Source organism: Callithrix jacchus, chromosome 12, assembly GCF_049354715.1.
Source record: "Callithrix jacchus isolate 240 chromosome 12, calJac240_pri, whole genome shotgun sequence".
Classification (NCBI taxonomy): Eukaryota; Metazoa; Chordata; class Mammalia; order Primates; family Cebidae; genus Callithrix; species Callithrix jacchus.
In genome coordinates this window covers 104,582,141-104,598,105 of record NC_133513.1, presented here as the reverse complement: position 1 = coordinate 104,598,105, position 15,965 = coordinate 104,582,141, and the positions used below count along the sequence as shown (strand labels likewise).

General features: G+C 38.6%; 1 long non-coding RNA gene across 7 annotated transcripts in view; it reads left to right on the top strand.

Annotated features, from left to right (window-relative positions):
- LOC118146391 (uncharacterized) overlaps positions 1-15,965 on the top strand; it is a 177,930-nt gene that overhangs the window by 83,298 nt on the left and 78,667 nt on the right. For 5 of the 7 annotated variants that reach the window (XR_008475654.2, XR_008475656.2, XR_008475655.2 and 2 more), the window contains 3 exons: positions 3,094-3,179; positions 4,027-4,216; positions 6,900-7,022. This is a non-coding gene — a long non-coding RNA (uncharacterized LOC118146391). The remainder of the gene's footprint in view (positions 1-3,093; positions 3,180-4,026; positions 4,217-6,899; positions 7,023-15,965) is intronic. The other 2 variants (XR_008475658.2, XR_008475659.2) reach the window with 2 other exon arrangements.

The following is a 15,965-nucleotide window of genomic DNA, read 5'->3' as shown; positions in this document are numbered from 1 at the left end:
GCTGTAAAGAACAGCCTAAGAGTAGGTAATTTATAATGGAAAGAGGTTCAATTGACTCACGGTTCAGCCTGGTTGGGGAGGTCTCAGGAAACTTACAATCATGGCAGAAGGTGTAGGGGAAGCAAGGCACATTCTTCACAAGGCAGCAGGAAGGAAAAGTGCTGAGCAAACAGGGAAGACCCCCTTGTAAAACCATCAGACATCATGAGTACTAACTCACTATCATGAGAACACTATGGGGGAAACAGTCCCTGTGATTCAGTTACCTCCACGTGGTCTCTCCCTTGACATGTGGGGATTAGGGGAATTACAATTTATGATGAGATTTGGGTGGAGACACAAAGCCCAATTTTGTCTCAAGGCAGTTCCTTTAGATGAAGTAAGTACTGCTGCTCAAAGTTTGAAATGAAAAAAAATAAGTGGGCAATTAATTAATCCAGCCAAGAATATCTTTGTGGCCAAATCCATGTTATAGTCATTTAAAAGTAACAGGTTTATATCTAGTTTCTTTCCTTTTATGTACTGACCTGGTAAGCTACTTTAATGAATGAATGGTCTCCACTTTTAATTTATGTCATGTCTTTCACATATCCTAAGTTTGACAGTTGAATTTTTGGTTCAACATACAGAAGGGAAACAACCTCGCCCTTTTAAACTAATCATTACCCAGAGTCACAGGTGAGCATGTATACAGTATCAAGAATTTCTTCTTGTAAAAACACATCAGAGAATGAGAGACTGCATTTTGTAGAAGTTAGAATGGTACGGTTCTAAGTTGATGGGAGTTTCGGCCAGATTGATCGTGGGTAAAATCTCTGTTCTACACTTAGTGTTGACATTGAACAAGTTACTTTCACAGCCATCTGAAAAATGTTCCTCACTTTTGTCATTGTTTTTGAGAAAACAGTTGGCATAAAATAGCTGCTCAATGAATGGTAGTTGTTATAACTACTATTATTTTATTTATAAGATGTGATTGACTGAAAATACAGTGAAAAATTCTAAGTGGCCTTAGGTCAAAACCAGTATTTTAATGAGAAGAAATTTCTTTGGTTATCCCATAGTCCTTCTATATCTGGAACTGACTATTTGCTCTCCAGTGCCCTTAAAGAGCAGGCAAAGGAATGGAAATCTCTTCTGCTGGATTGCCTGGAGCTGTACTTGGTTTCATGCCCCCTGGAATTTTTTTGACTAATTAAGCAACTTGGCATTCAATCATGCATGCAGGAAAACCTGAGTAGTCCTTAGATTTCTCTGCAATTCTCTAATCATTAGACTCAGCCCTTCTCAGGATTTTAGTATCTTCTTTCTTTATGGTGACTCTCTTGGGGGAAAATGGTGGTCGAATGCTGTCATCTATTGGTTTTCTTAAAACTTGGAGGCAATGGGTTGGATTTTCAGCCCCCTTAATACTCAGGAGTATCCATGTTTCCAAAATCTAATGATAAATATTGACTAGCACTATAAACCGTCTGTCATATGAGTGTATCTGACTACATTTATGTCATTTGTGTAATCTGCCCAACTGAGAAGTTTTGGAATAAAACAGAGGAGACTAGTGAGTAGCACCATTTTTTAATGTGTCACATGAACTTTGGGTGGACCTTTGCTCTCAAGGAAATTCAGTTTTTGTATCTCTTAAATAGAAGTGATAATGATAACTTCTGGCTCTGTCCTGTCATGTGACACTTGAAAGAGTTATGAATGCTTTAATTGCCTTAGAAACAATTTTGTATGATTCTAGCCATTGGTGTTTTCCTTGGTAGTTTTTCAAATTCAAATGAAATGAGTATGACAATTTTTGGATGGGTTTTCATATGTCTCTATGATTGTCAATAAATGCATGTCGAATGGAGTTGAAATGAAATTATATGACTCATCAGGACTCAGCTTTCTCTAATGCATTGTCTTTGATCTACTTCAATCATTTCTTGAAAGTCATTTTTAAGCCATGAGCATTTTACTCTCCTTCTTGGAGTTTTTCTCCATTAAGTACTGGAAGAGATGCTTTTGTGCTTCAATAAAAGATAGTGCTCATTGTGGTGGTAATTTATGTTCATTTATTTAACTTTCCCAATTAATCGTTAGCTCCCAGAGAGTATTTTATAAATATAATTAAGTGGTCCAAGTTGGGTTTATAGAAGTCTAAGAACTTTTATGACATAATAATATATTTGAGAGCTCTATTTAATGGTGCTTTATTTTTTTGCTTTTTTCTCCTTCTCTTTTTTTTTTCCTCATCTAAGATAAAGTAAGGAAAGTTTATATTTTCATGCCATTTATTTTGTGTCTTTTACCTTTAGCCAGCTCAGAGACACACAATGACAATTATTTTGAAAGCTCAGCCTTTAGATTCAAGCAGACTTGGTGGGAAGTCTCAGTTCTGCCATTTTCTTCCTTTGAAATGTGGAGCAAGTGACTCAGCTCTTCAGGAAATAATAATTCCTTCTTCTGAGAGCTGTTTTCAAAAGTAAATAAGTCACTAGACACAAAAAATGCACAGTATCTTGTAAGTGATATCTGGTGTCAGTTTCTTGAGGAACATTTCTTGGGAGAAGTTGAAAGCATTTGATTAATTGATATCTATAGCTTTTGAAGAATTGGTTAGAACATGAAAATTAAATAATTGCCTTTTTAAGGATCAGAATTTCTTCACTATCTAATTTTATTCTAGAAAGAATTTGTTTAACTTTTAAAAGAAAAGCTCTTTATAAAACTCACATATCTGTAGCAATGACTCTGTAAACTTTTTATGGAATTTCTCCTAAAATATACATGTGTTTAAAATTTAAAAAGAAAGAAAGAATATTTGGCAATAATGTATTGAGAGATTGGATCAAAAACCACAAATATTTTGAAACTTAATGCAACACATACCTAAATGTGCTCATTTATTTTTAGCTTTCGAAAGTCCAGTTATTTAATCTCTTAATCAAAATGTTTGAAGTTTCCATTTCTAAATACATGAAATGATAATAAATAATGAGCCCAAAATGAAAATGCACCCATTTAAGGAGAAAAATGGGAATTTGATGGAAAGTGAATGTGAGTTTGAATGAAATGGATATATCCTTTGTCTCCTTTGATTTTCAGCTCCAGGTTAATGAAGCACTGAAGTGGCAGCCAGCAGAAGTGCCTCTGGTTGAATTCTTTGGCTTTACGTTTTTCATCCATATCAGGTAGACTATACTTGTTCATGGATTAAGGAAGAATTAGGGCACTTAAGGTCTGGTGGCCTGGCCCTGTCTGTCTATGCTGGCATAGACTCTCCTCCCTGGGACCATCTATTTTATTTGATGCTGCTATTATTTCTTCCTTACATGGTCTGAGAAACGTAATTCTAAAAGATACGTAAAGTGAGTAATTGATAGTGGCTGATTGAATTAGCTAGCAGGTGACCACGGAAAAGCCTTGTTTTGTGTCAGGCCTGGTGTCAGGTCAAGTGAGGTCTCCATCCTGAAGATAATTGAGGTATTGCAGGGTAAGGAGCAACATTTTAATAAGAAGTGCACAGCAAACCACAGAACTGAAATAATGGCTTACAAGATCATGGAGAAGCTCAGTACAGTGGGGAAAGTATAGACTAAATCATAAGAATAAGATTTTAATCTGAGTTCTACCATTTCTTTGTATGAATTATCATTTTTGCTTCTCAGTCACACCCTCTTGAAAATGAATGGCTAGAGGAAAGAAAGACTAGGCAGCCTCTAAGATCTTTCTAAGTGCTTTCTATCCATTTCTTTATGTATCGCTTGTATATATACTTTCTTGATGAAAAAAATTCTGTGATAGCCGAGGAGAGTCAGTGAAGGTGGGATTAAGACTCTTCAAAGGAGAGGCTGGCAGGAAGAGAAAACTCTGCAGGCGTGTCTTGCTAAAACAGAGAAAAAGCTAACATCTTTTCAGAGAAATAAACTTTCTAGATGACTGGGGAAACTTTGGGCAAAATGTTAGCCCCATGCTAAGATTTCATGTAAGTTTAACGTTTAACAATCCTTTGGAAACATTTTTTTTCTTTGTGTACAGGAAGTAATTAAATATAAAAAGTGTGCATTGGAAAGAGTGTCCGATACAGAACATTCACAGGAGGAGGGAACATTATAGCTCTAATTGAGGCTATAACCCTTTCAAGAACCTATGCTTATTATGCTTAACTGGGAGACAAGACACAAGACGTTTTTTAAGACACAAAAAGAGGAAGATTTTGAGATCAAAGGTATTTGCATTGTACTTGTCTCTCTTTATGTGCTTAAAAAACATCACAATGGTTTGTTCTTGGATATTTTCATGTCCTACAAGAAGATAAATTAATTCTCTTTTCTCCTATAAATCATTATCTCATATGATAGGAAAATTGGTTTCCTCCTCATTTTATGTTTGGGTTGGAGATGTAAATGTAGTAAATTATTCTAGAATTTTTTTTCTTTTGTATAAAGAGTAAATTATGCTCCCGATGAACGTCTCTTCACTTACTTAAGACTGATTAGAAGTGAAATGCTTCAGAGGGAGATTTACTCTCATTGCTAAATTAAGTATAATTTCACTGTTCTGTAAAGCAGTTGTTTCTGTCATATTTCTTCAAGGAATATGTTAAAAAATTATGTTATAAAAAAGATGGAAGCCTTTTTAGACATTTAAGTTTGACTGTCTTCTGTCTTCTAAAAAATACATTTTAAAGGAAACATTTTTTAAAGGAAATACTTCATTGCCATCCAAAACCATTAAGTCATCTAACACAAGCAGAAATCTCTGCATTTTCAGACAATATTTTGCTGAGGCTAAACTTTTAAAAAAATCTTAGACATTTAAATTCTACAGGGCTATGACCAAGGTCCTACAAGGGTAAAAGGAATTTCTACTTCTTGTTCTCATGCTGCCAAGTCAGCAGGGAGATTCTGAAGCCCAGCATAGGAAAACAGTTTGGCCTCCCTGCCTCCCTGTGGGCTTTTCACTAGGCTATTGCAAAGGTTCCATGCAGGGCCAAGCTCATGAGCCATAGGGTCAGACTCTGGGTCGTATAAAGGAAACCAGAACATGTTCACCCTTTTTCTACTAAAATGTCCCTTGTGGAAAGGGACTACTCAGGAAAAAGCTCATCTTTTATTTCCATGTGATTATATATATGTGTATGTATATACACACACACACATACATGTATATGTATACATATATATACACACATACATACACATATATATAATCACACATGCTTAGAAGGTGGAGTTTGCAGTAAGCCAAGATTGTATATATATACACACATATATATACATATACACATATACATATACGTGTGTATACAGACATACATAATCTCATGTGTGTATACACACAAACACACACACACACACAGAGTTGACCCTTGAACAATATAGGTTTGTACTGTGTGGGTTCACTTACACATAAATTTTCTTCTACTTCTAACATTCCTGAAACAGCAAGACCAAACTCCTCTTCTTCCCCCTCCTCCTCAGCCTACTCCGACCTTTATGATGCTTCACTTCCATTTAATGAATAATACATTTATTTTCCCTTTTTGATGATCATCTTAATAACATTTTTACTTCTAGCTTACTATATTGTAAGAGTACAGTATATTATATAAAATATACGCTAATCCACTGTTTATGTAATAACTGTGTCAACAGTAGACTATCAGTAGTTAATTTTGGGGGGAGTCAGCACACCTAACCCTCTCATTGTTCAGAGGCCAACAATATACATGCATTTTTGTGTATGTATACATGTGTAGGTGTGTATATATACATGTATTTATGTTTATATATACAAATATATATACTTTACACATTTCCGTGCAAAATAAGTTAACTTTTTTAAGCAGGTGAGAGAAAAGACCATGAAGATGACCAACTCCTCCCTCCATGTCCTGTGTACACTCATCCTAGGCTCTATACTTTTAAGCAATTCCTGAAGCATATCAAACAGCAGAGCTCCCAGTCTTAAAAGAGTTTATCTTTCATTACATCTTTGGAAACTTTTATAAAATTTTAAGTTGCTAATAATTATTATTGCAATTTATTTAACTTGTATAAATTAAATGCTATGTGTATAATCTTATTTATTCCATAAAAATTCCTAAAATGTAAATACATTTATTTACCACAATTTCTAGATCATGAAACAGATGCTCAGGAGAGGTCAAGTTTCTTGCAGAACCTAATTCAGCCAGTGAATTACATTGTGAGAATCCTGAACCCCAAAATGCATTTTCTCAATGATTCTGACAAAATATTAGTAAACAAGTAGCCACTAAAGAAACAATTCAGTTCCTCTACTCTATCCAAAACTATAGTCCTGGCCAGGCAGGGTGGCTCATGCCTGTAATCCCAGCACTTGGTAAGCTGAGGCAGGCAAATCCCTGAGGTCAAGAGTTCCAAACCAGCCCAGCCAACATGGTGAAACTGTCTCTACTAAAAATACCAAAACGTGCTGGTGGGTGCCTGTAATCCCAGCTCCTAGGGAGGCTAAGGCAGGAGAATCACTTGCACCTAGGAGGCAGAGTTTGCAGTAAGCTGAGATCGTGCCACTGCACCCTAGCCTGAACTGCAGAGTGAGACTCTGTCTCAAAAAATAAATAAATAACAAAAGCGGCAGTCCAGAGATGGCAAGGATACACAGCTATGAGTGGCAAAACTCAGACTGGAGCCAGGTTGTTAACCCTCAAGACCTATACCCTTTCAACCCTCCAAATACTTCTTTATCTTTATTCTTGACAGAAATACTTAATGTTGAATCTCTCATTTTAAACCTACAATTAGCATGGAGAAAACCATGCTGAAACTTTGGAAGCTTTTTCTTGTTGAACAATCAACTCTTATTTTTGGGTTTAATCAATGGGAAGATGGAAAATTGCTTTTGAAGGTTCCTTGGTATTGTCCTAGGGAAAGTTGAGCCAGCTGATTCCCAGCATGGGGCCCAAGGTTCTGATGTGATTACTTTCTTCAAGAATCAGAATGACTGCAGCCTCTTCACCTAAATTTCATAATGAAGCAACAAAAGCCAAGGTGAGTAAGGTTATTCAAGCCAGAAATTTCTCAGGAAGTGACGTGAGCATGAGGCACATGTTTTAAAAGCTGCTTGAGATTCTTCTATTCTTCAGACTTACCAGTGCATTTCACCTTCGTTAGGGACATCTTGCTTTCAGTTAAGGGACAGTGGAAGAATTACTTAATAAATCAGGACCTTCCTAATAGTAAGGGACAGAAAACACAATCTAATTATGCAAAAGGCTCATTTAGGTGGCACCTTCATGGGTAGGGCTCGTGAGGCATGGCTTGACAAGTGGCTGATACCATGGCACTGAGATCTGATTTCTTTCTGTCATCTGCTGTCTTAGCTCTATTCTCAGAAAGATTCTCTTCATCTAAGGGTAAAATTGTGGCAGCTGCTTAAGTTCCAAAACAATGGTAAAGGGTGTGCTTCCCTAATAACTCAAAACAAATCCTGGAATCGGGTCTAATTGTTCCATGTGACCATAATCCGAGCCAATGGCTATGACCAAATGTCATCTTCTGGAAGACCAGTGGCAACATGGAATGAGGAAACAGAGTGCTTATTAAAAGGCAATTAGAACCCATGACTGGAGTTACCTGATGTAGTTTTTCCACTGTATGGCCTTGGGTAAGTTAATTTAGCTCTTAGGTTCACATGTTGCTCCCTGTGAAATGGGAGACTAGATTACATCTAGGGGATCTTACAGTTCTAATGTGAGAGTTTTGTTTGTGGAATGTTCCAACATTTGAGAGTTGAAGAGCTCCAATTGTATCATCCACAAAATCTTCTAGAATAGTTTTGAATAGAAGTTTCATGTTTCACCCATGGAACCATGAAACCCAAAGGAGGCGTTCAAGGGGAGGAGACAGATTGATCAGATCCAAATTGAATTAAAATTAGGGAGATCTATCTGGCCAAGTGAAATTAGTGGCTCTTAAAAGTTTGATGAATGAATCCTGGTCAGCATAAAATTTTTTTTAATCACTAAAAAAAATTTGGAAGCCAGTGTGCACTGGTGACCATGACTAAAATTGATATTACATTGAACTGTGCCACTTTCATACAGCAATTGGGTCTCCAAAATGATGAGACTTTGTATTCAACATAAGGCTTCCTTCAGTTATCCAAACATCCATCCTTCATCAAGAATTAACTCAGACCCCATTTCTTTTGGAAAGAAAAATATACTTTGCAACTTTTTTTTTTTTTTTTTTTTGAGACAGAGTTTTGCTCTTGTTAGCCAGGCTGGAGTGCAATGGCGCGATCTCGGCTCACCACAACCTCCACCTCCTGGGTTCAGGCAATTCTCCTGCCTCAGCCTCCTGAGTAGCTGGGATTACAGGCACGCGCCACCACGCCCAGCTAATTTTTTTTTTTGTATTTTTAGTAGAGATGGGGTTTCACCATGTTGACCAGGATGGTCTCGATCTCTTGACGTCGTGATCCACCCGCCTCGGCCTCCCAAGTGCTGGGATTACAGGCTTGAGCCACCGCGCCCGGCCTACTTTGCAACTTTTAACTGCACTGCATTTTGCATTTGGTCAGTCACTATTAGCACTGCTCCTCCTATGCCATTTAGTCCTTTCCAATATGAAGTCTTTCTCTCCTTTGCTTAGGTGTGTTTTGTATACATATATGTGGGGCCATCTTGACTTAAACTCATAGCATCAGCACCACTGTAGGCTATTCCTTCCTTCTAGAAATGTTCTTTTCCCTTAACTGCCTACTCCTTCCTGTCCTTTGCCTCTTTAGATGTTTTCTTCCATTCCTTTTTTATACTCCTCTTTGTTTGCTTATCCTTTAAATATTGCTATTCTTCAGGTGCTAGCCTAGACCCACTTCTCATCACAATTTCAGACTGTCTTTATATAATTACACCTACTCCTATGCTTTTAATTCTTCTTCTTTTGAGGGGGACTCCAACAGCTCTGTTTCTGATCCTGGCCAAATCTCTTTCCTGAATTCTAGATGTATTTATTTACTAGATGTTTCTACTTTGATATCACTACTTTTTTTTTTTTTTTTTTGAGGTGGAGTTTCACTCTTGTTACCGAGGCTGGAGTGCAATGGCGCGATCTTGGCTCACCGCAACCTCTGCCTCCTGGGTTCAGGCAATTCTCCTGCCTCAGCCTCCTGAGTAGCTGGGATTACAGGCATGCGCCACCATGCCCAGCTAATTTTTTGTATATTTAGTAGAGATGGGATTTCACCATGTTGACCAGGATGGTCTCGATCTCTTGACCTCATGATCCACCCGCCTCGGCCTCCCAAAGTGCTGAGATTACAGGCGTGAGCCACTGCGCCTGGCCAATATCGCTACTTTATTACACTCCAAATATCCAAAGTTAAATTGATGAATTATCCCCATCTTGTTTCAACAACACCAACCTGGTTGTCTTCATCCAGGCTTTTCTGTCTAAGCAAATGTCACCGCTATCCAAATGCCCAAGTCAAAAGCCTGTAATTATTCTTTTTGCTTCTCCCTCTACTACATCTCATCAATAACCAAGTTTTGTGAATTCTGCCTCTTATGTCTCTCTTAAAGTCAAGAAGGTCTACCTTCTGATTACCAATTCACTACCCCAAAGCCACCATCTCCGCTCATCTGTAGCTCTTCAGGAATCAACTGGTCTCCATGTTATCACACTTCCCCACCCTGTTTTCCTCCCTGCTCCCAGAAAGTGCTCTCAGGAATGCTGGAAGCCAAGTGAACACTTTTTGCCGCTTTTTAAACATTCACTATTTGTCAGTGAGTGTCCATTGTTACTAGTATACAAAATGATACTCTTAAAATAGTCCTTCCTGGCTTATTCCCATCTACCTTTCTTGTGTCTCTCACAACACTCTGCTTTTTTCACTCCCAGCTCCAGCCATCCCAGATATGTAAACCATTTGATAAAAAAGCAAAAGTGTTCAAACAAGCCAGTGCCCAGTTTAAACCCATCAAAGGAGTTGACAAATTATTTTGCATTTTTATCAAAGCTAATGTCACATTTTAATCAAATTTTATTAAAATACAGCATTTTCGGGACTATTTTTCTCAGGCCATGAAATTATGGCAAGTTACTCTTCTTGACATGGCAATGATTTCAAAATTTAGGATGTGAAAAAAATCAACCAGGAAGTTCCAAAAAAAAAAAACCCAAAACTTTCAGTATCCAGCCGTAGAGATTCTTATTCAATGGATTTTTAGGTGAGGCCCAGTGTTCTGCATTTTAATAAGTCCCCAATGTGACTCTGATGCAAAAGGTCCCAAGGTCATAGTATGAGACAGTTTCAAGAGGACCAGTATTGTTAGGCTGTATCCAGGTGGGTACACACTCCTGAAAGCTTGGGGGTCACTGAAAAAAAACTATGCCTTAAGCTTCTTTTTATACAAGCCTTTCATCTTTCATGTGTGTTTTAACTACTTTTCCTGGATAAGGACTAAATTCCTTACAAGCACAACTCTACTGTTCTTGTCACAGCATCGTGTTTAGCCAATGTTTGCTGCATCTGTAAGCATGACCTCTCTTTTTTGGGATCAGTCTTCACTTCCTATTAATATCTTTACCCAGAATGAGGGTGGTTTTATGAAATAGGTAAGTATTTGTCTGTTTTCATATGGCTGATGAAGACATACCCGAGACTGGGCAATGTATACAAGAAAAAGCGTTTAGTGGGATTACAGTTCTACATGGCTTGGGAGGTCTCACAATCATGGCAGAAGGCAAGGAAGAATAAGTCACGTCTTACATGGATGACAGCAGGCAAAAAAAAAAAAAGCCTGTGTAGGGAAACTCTCCCTTATAGAACCATCAGATCTCATGAGACTTACTCACTATGATGAGAACAGCATGGGAATGACCTGCCCCAGTTATTCAATTACTACCCACTGGGTCCCTCCCTCAACACTTGGGAATTCAAGATGAGATTTGGGTGGGGATACAGTCAAACCATATCATTCTGCCTGCCCCCAGCCCCTCTCAAGTCTCATGTCCTCATATTTCAAAACCAATCATGCCTTCCCTACAGTCCCCCAAAGTCTTGGGGATTAACATTCGGATCCTTGTTACTTATGCAAAGTTCTGCAGCTGGCTTGGATTTCTCCTCAGAAAATGGGATTATCTTTTCTGTTGCATTATCAGGCTGCAAATTTTCTGAACTTTCATGCTCTGCTTCCCTTATAAAACTGAATGCCTTTAACAATACCCAAGTCACCTCTTAGATGCTTTGCTGCTTAGAAATTTCTCTGCCAGATACCCTAAATCATCTCTCTCAAGTTCAAAGTTCCACAAATCTCTAGGACAGGGGGAAAATGCAGCCAGTCTCTTTGCTACAACATAACAAGAGTCACTTTTGCTCCAGTTACCAACAAGTTTCTCATCTCCATCTGAGACCATCTCAGCCTGAATTTTATTGTCTATATCATCAGCATTTTTGTCAAGGCTATTCAACAAGTTTCTAGGGAGTTCCAAACTTTCCCACATTTTCCTGTCTTCTTCTGAGCCCTCCAAACTGTTCCAATCTCTGCCTGTTACCCAGTTCCAAAGTTGCTTCCACATTTTCAGGTATCTTTTCAGCAGCACCCCACTCTATTAGTACTAATATATTGTATTAGTCAATTTTCATGCTGCTGATGAAGACATACCTGATACCAGGTAATTATACAGGAAAGAGTTTAATGAACTTACACTTCCACACAGCTGGGGAGGCCTCACAGTCATGGTGGAAGGAAAGGAAGAGAAAGTCACATCTTACATGGATGGCAGTAGACAAGAAAAAAAAGGCTTATGCAGAGAAACTCCTCCTTACAGAACCATAAGATCTCATGAGAATTATTCACTATCATGAGCAGCAAGGGAAAGACCTGCCCCTGTGATTCAATTACCTCCCATCAGGTCTCTCCCACAACACATGGGAATTCAAGATGAGATTTGGGTGGGGACACAGCCAAACCATATCAAGGAATTACATATATATATATATGCAAATATATGTACTTATCTATAGCATAATACATTTTATTTTTTAGTCATTCTCAATGTCATTTGAAGTGGACTTCCCCTCTTTTTCACTCTCCACTTATTTAACAAATAGTTAACAAGTTAAGCTATTCTCTCAGTTCTGTGGTGGGCACAGGTGGATTTAATAATAAATAAGTCACAATTAGTCCCAGTTCCCACAGAGTTTTCAGTCCACTGACAGAAGCAAGGAGGAAATAAGGGCATTGCACAACACATTCATTAATTAGAGTTGTGGAAGTGCTAGGAAGAAAAAATAGTGTGCAATAACAGCAAATACCATGGGGGTTATGCACATACAAACATACCCACACACTTAGGTGTTCTTTCTTATTCAATGTCTGCAGTCTCATAGGGAAAAGGGAATCTCTTTGACCTAGACACTGGGTAGTGTTAGACTTGGCAGTTGATCAATACTGTTAACTATGTGGGGTTATCCTGAGTCCTGAAATATCCTTTGATGTTTATGGAGTAATTTTAAATGGTGATTTTTTTCCCACATTTGATTTAAAAGAAATAGTAGACTGGGTGTGGTGGCTTACGCCTGTAATCCCAGCACTTTGAGAAACTAAGGCAGGTGGATCACAAGGTCAGGGGCTCAAGACCAGCCTGGCTAACACGGTGAAACTCTGCCTCTACTAAAAATACAAAAATTAGCTGGGCATGGTGGTGCATGCCTGTAATCCCAGCTACTCAGGAGGCTGAGGCAGGAGAATTGCTTGAACCTGGGAGGTTCAAGCAATGAACTGAGTTCATTGAGCTCAGGTTGCAGTGAGCTGAGATCATGCCACCCCACTCTAGTCTGGAAAACAGAGCAAGACTCGGTCTCAGAAAAAAAAGAAAAAAAAAAAAAAGAAATAGTAGCTGATAAGACCAGTTTTTGGTTTTAATAAGATTCTGTAAGACAAAGAAATTATCTTTGAGCAAAGTTTATAACTACTCTAGCAGCATATGTGCTGTTTCCTCAGCATAGAAGAGAACATTTGTTATCTGCTGTGGAATTTACCTCTTTACATGTACAGTCAGAATAATGATTCAAAAAGGCAGATGGAGTGTGTGTATTGTATTATACATTCAGCAGGCACCGTGGATGGGTGTGTTGCTTTTATTCCCTCTAATGGCACAATTTTTAGGCCTCCCTGATTCATGATTGGGTCTCCTGAAATTGACCCTTTATCCCTGGGTGTAGGGGAAGGATTTTTGTTTGGGTAGGCTAACTTAGTAATGTTTGAACCTTTGAAATTATATAATAATAGGAAAAATGTATTCTATCTTACCAAGTACTTCCTTTTATGAACAATTTTCCTCTGCTGAAGCCTCCGTGTATCCCATACAGATAAGTCTCTTGCTGAGCACAGCAGTTGCAGAGGGGCAGCTGAGAGAGGGCATGCCAGCACCTGTTTGTGGCCTTGTCCCAGAGCAGTGGCTCTTTCTTGTCAGCTGGCTGGCTGCCAGGCCCAACAAGAGAGCTTGCTGATTTCCAAGTATAATGCTTTGCTGGGGCTGAAATCAAAGCTGTCAGTAGTAAAGTGCTTTCTTTTTAGTCTTCTTATATATTCAGCGGGAATTCAGCAGTGAAAACATGATCAACAATAGGCAGAAGGCCTGTAACAGTCTTTAAAACCCATGCAGATGGTTTTCAACCTTAATTGTCTAAAAATGGCATGCATTATTGACTGAAATACTAGCTTGGGCTGCAAACTAGTTGTCATAACTTCCTTACCTATCTGCTGAGTCTATTGTTTCCTTGCTCTTCAGGAATTTACAGAGTTCATATCTGAAAGACTTGGTTTGGGGAATTAGAAAAATCCCCGATTTTGCTGGGAATGTATTAATAATTCCTACTAGTTATATATGAGTTATGACAATGAGGTAGTCCCATAAAATAGGAAGTGCAAACAGTTTTAAAAATAGGAAGCCAGTGATACTTTACTGGTTGGGAATCTGTTGGTTGAAAGTGACAGCAAGCCATTTAATGAGCCTAAAGCAAAATTACTTATTGAAAAGTTCAGGAATTGAACATTTCATCAGGAATGCTGGATCCAGGAGTCCGCATTACAGAGTTAGGGGTTAGTCCATCTCATTCTCTGTCTTCACTTTTTCTTTGCTCCCTGTTGTCTCATTGGTGGACCTGTGATGACTCCAGCAGCCCAGACTTGCACACCCCTATGGTAATCAAATACGGTTCATTACACTCACCCTACAGTAATGAAATGCTGTAGCTTTCTCAGTTGCCCTAGAGTTCACTCTGATTAGATTAACTTAGGTAACATCATCAATCTTTGAACCAGACACTGTGATCAAGCAGATGGAATATACTCATTCTCCAAGCCTAGATCATATGACTACCCTTTAAAATGAAATGGGTATGAGGTTAGCTGATCAGCAGAACCCAAACCACATGGACCGAAAACTCAGGATGAGTATCCCCCAAAAGAAAGCCAGGTTGCCATTTTCAGAAGACAGAAAAACTGGGCATTGGACAGACAAAAAAACAGTCAATGTCCATTACTAATATCACAGATCATCCAAGAACCCTTTCTTGCAAAGTATCTGTCCCTGTTCTTGCCAACTTGCCTTGATCCACTATCTTCTGGGGACTTTAATACACTGAGCTTCATCCCACCTAAAGTTCTCTTTCCTTGCATCAGGCAACTCCGAATTTCCTAACACACCTTTCATTTTCATGCCTCTAAGCTCTTACTCTTGCTCTTTCCTTCACTTGTCCAACTTAGTTGTGATTCTCTTCATCTTTCAATGCCCCATTCAGTTATTGTGTCTCTTCTCCCAACCTAAACAGACTTCATTGTTTCCTCCTCTGTTTCTCATAGCTCAACTAGAATAGCTGTCCAGTTGTGCTCCTGCTAGGCGTTTATGTATTCGTTTTCCCAGCTAGTCTGCAAGCTCTTTGAGAGCCTGAGCTGCGTCTTTTGTGTCTTTATGAAAATAATTGGAAAAATCATATCAAAATAATTCTCTAAAAGGTTTTCTTATGGAAGTAACTATTATTTAAATTACCTTAATAAGTGCTATTAGAGTAAGTGGGGCTGAGTGCTTCATATACATTGCTTCACTTATGTCTTACTAAATTATACCTATAAAGTAGGTACTATATACTATTCTCTTGTTCTACAGATGGGAAAAACCAAGGCTCAAAGAAGTTATGCAACTTGCCTCTGGTTACACAGCTGATAAGTGCCCAAGCTGAAATTTGAATACTGGTTTGCTTGATTCCAAAGTCTGAGGTGTTAACCATTGTGCAAACCATCTCTTAACTAGTAACTGTGTTTGCAGATGGGTAGTTATCAGATACCAATGGATTCACTGAAGAAATACTACTTCTCTACTATCCCTCAACCTATCCTATTGCCTCCAGAAATAAATTCTTCTTTCTCAGTATGAAATTTTCTGCAACATTAGCTTACATCTACTGTGCCAGTTTTTTAAGGATCTTTATTCCTGATTTTGCAATTGATTGATTCCAGGTATGCTGATCCATTCAGGAGCACCCTGTCCCAAATGAAATGGAATGGTTCTTTCTGTAATAAAAGTTCACACTAAAGTTGACAAGATTTTCAAAATGCCTGCCCTTCATAGAGGCTGTATTTGTTATGTAAGCAAGGCAGTCTGACTTGCAACCAGTAGGTGGCACTAGATTTTCCCCTCCTGGCTGTGGCTGTAATTGGTTATGTTGTTGTTCTGTTACTAAGCAGCGGCTGAAAGGGACTCGCGGAATGCAGTTGCACGGCTTCCTGTCAGTGAAATCATTCTGGATAGAGCCAGGTTCTTCACCCAACTTGCACTCAGCCTTGTCCTAGGAGTAGAGCAGAGTCATATGGATTAAGTGCTGGTTCTTAGTTGCACAGAGGAAAGTGCAACCAATCCAAATGTGGCAATCTTTTTAGACCACTCTTCCAGCTGCTGGCTCTTTGGCACTGTGATTTGTCTAAA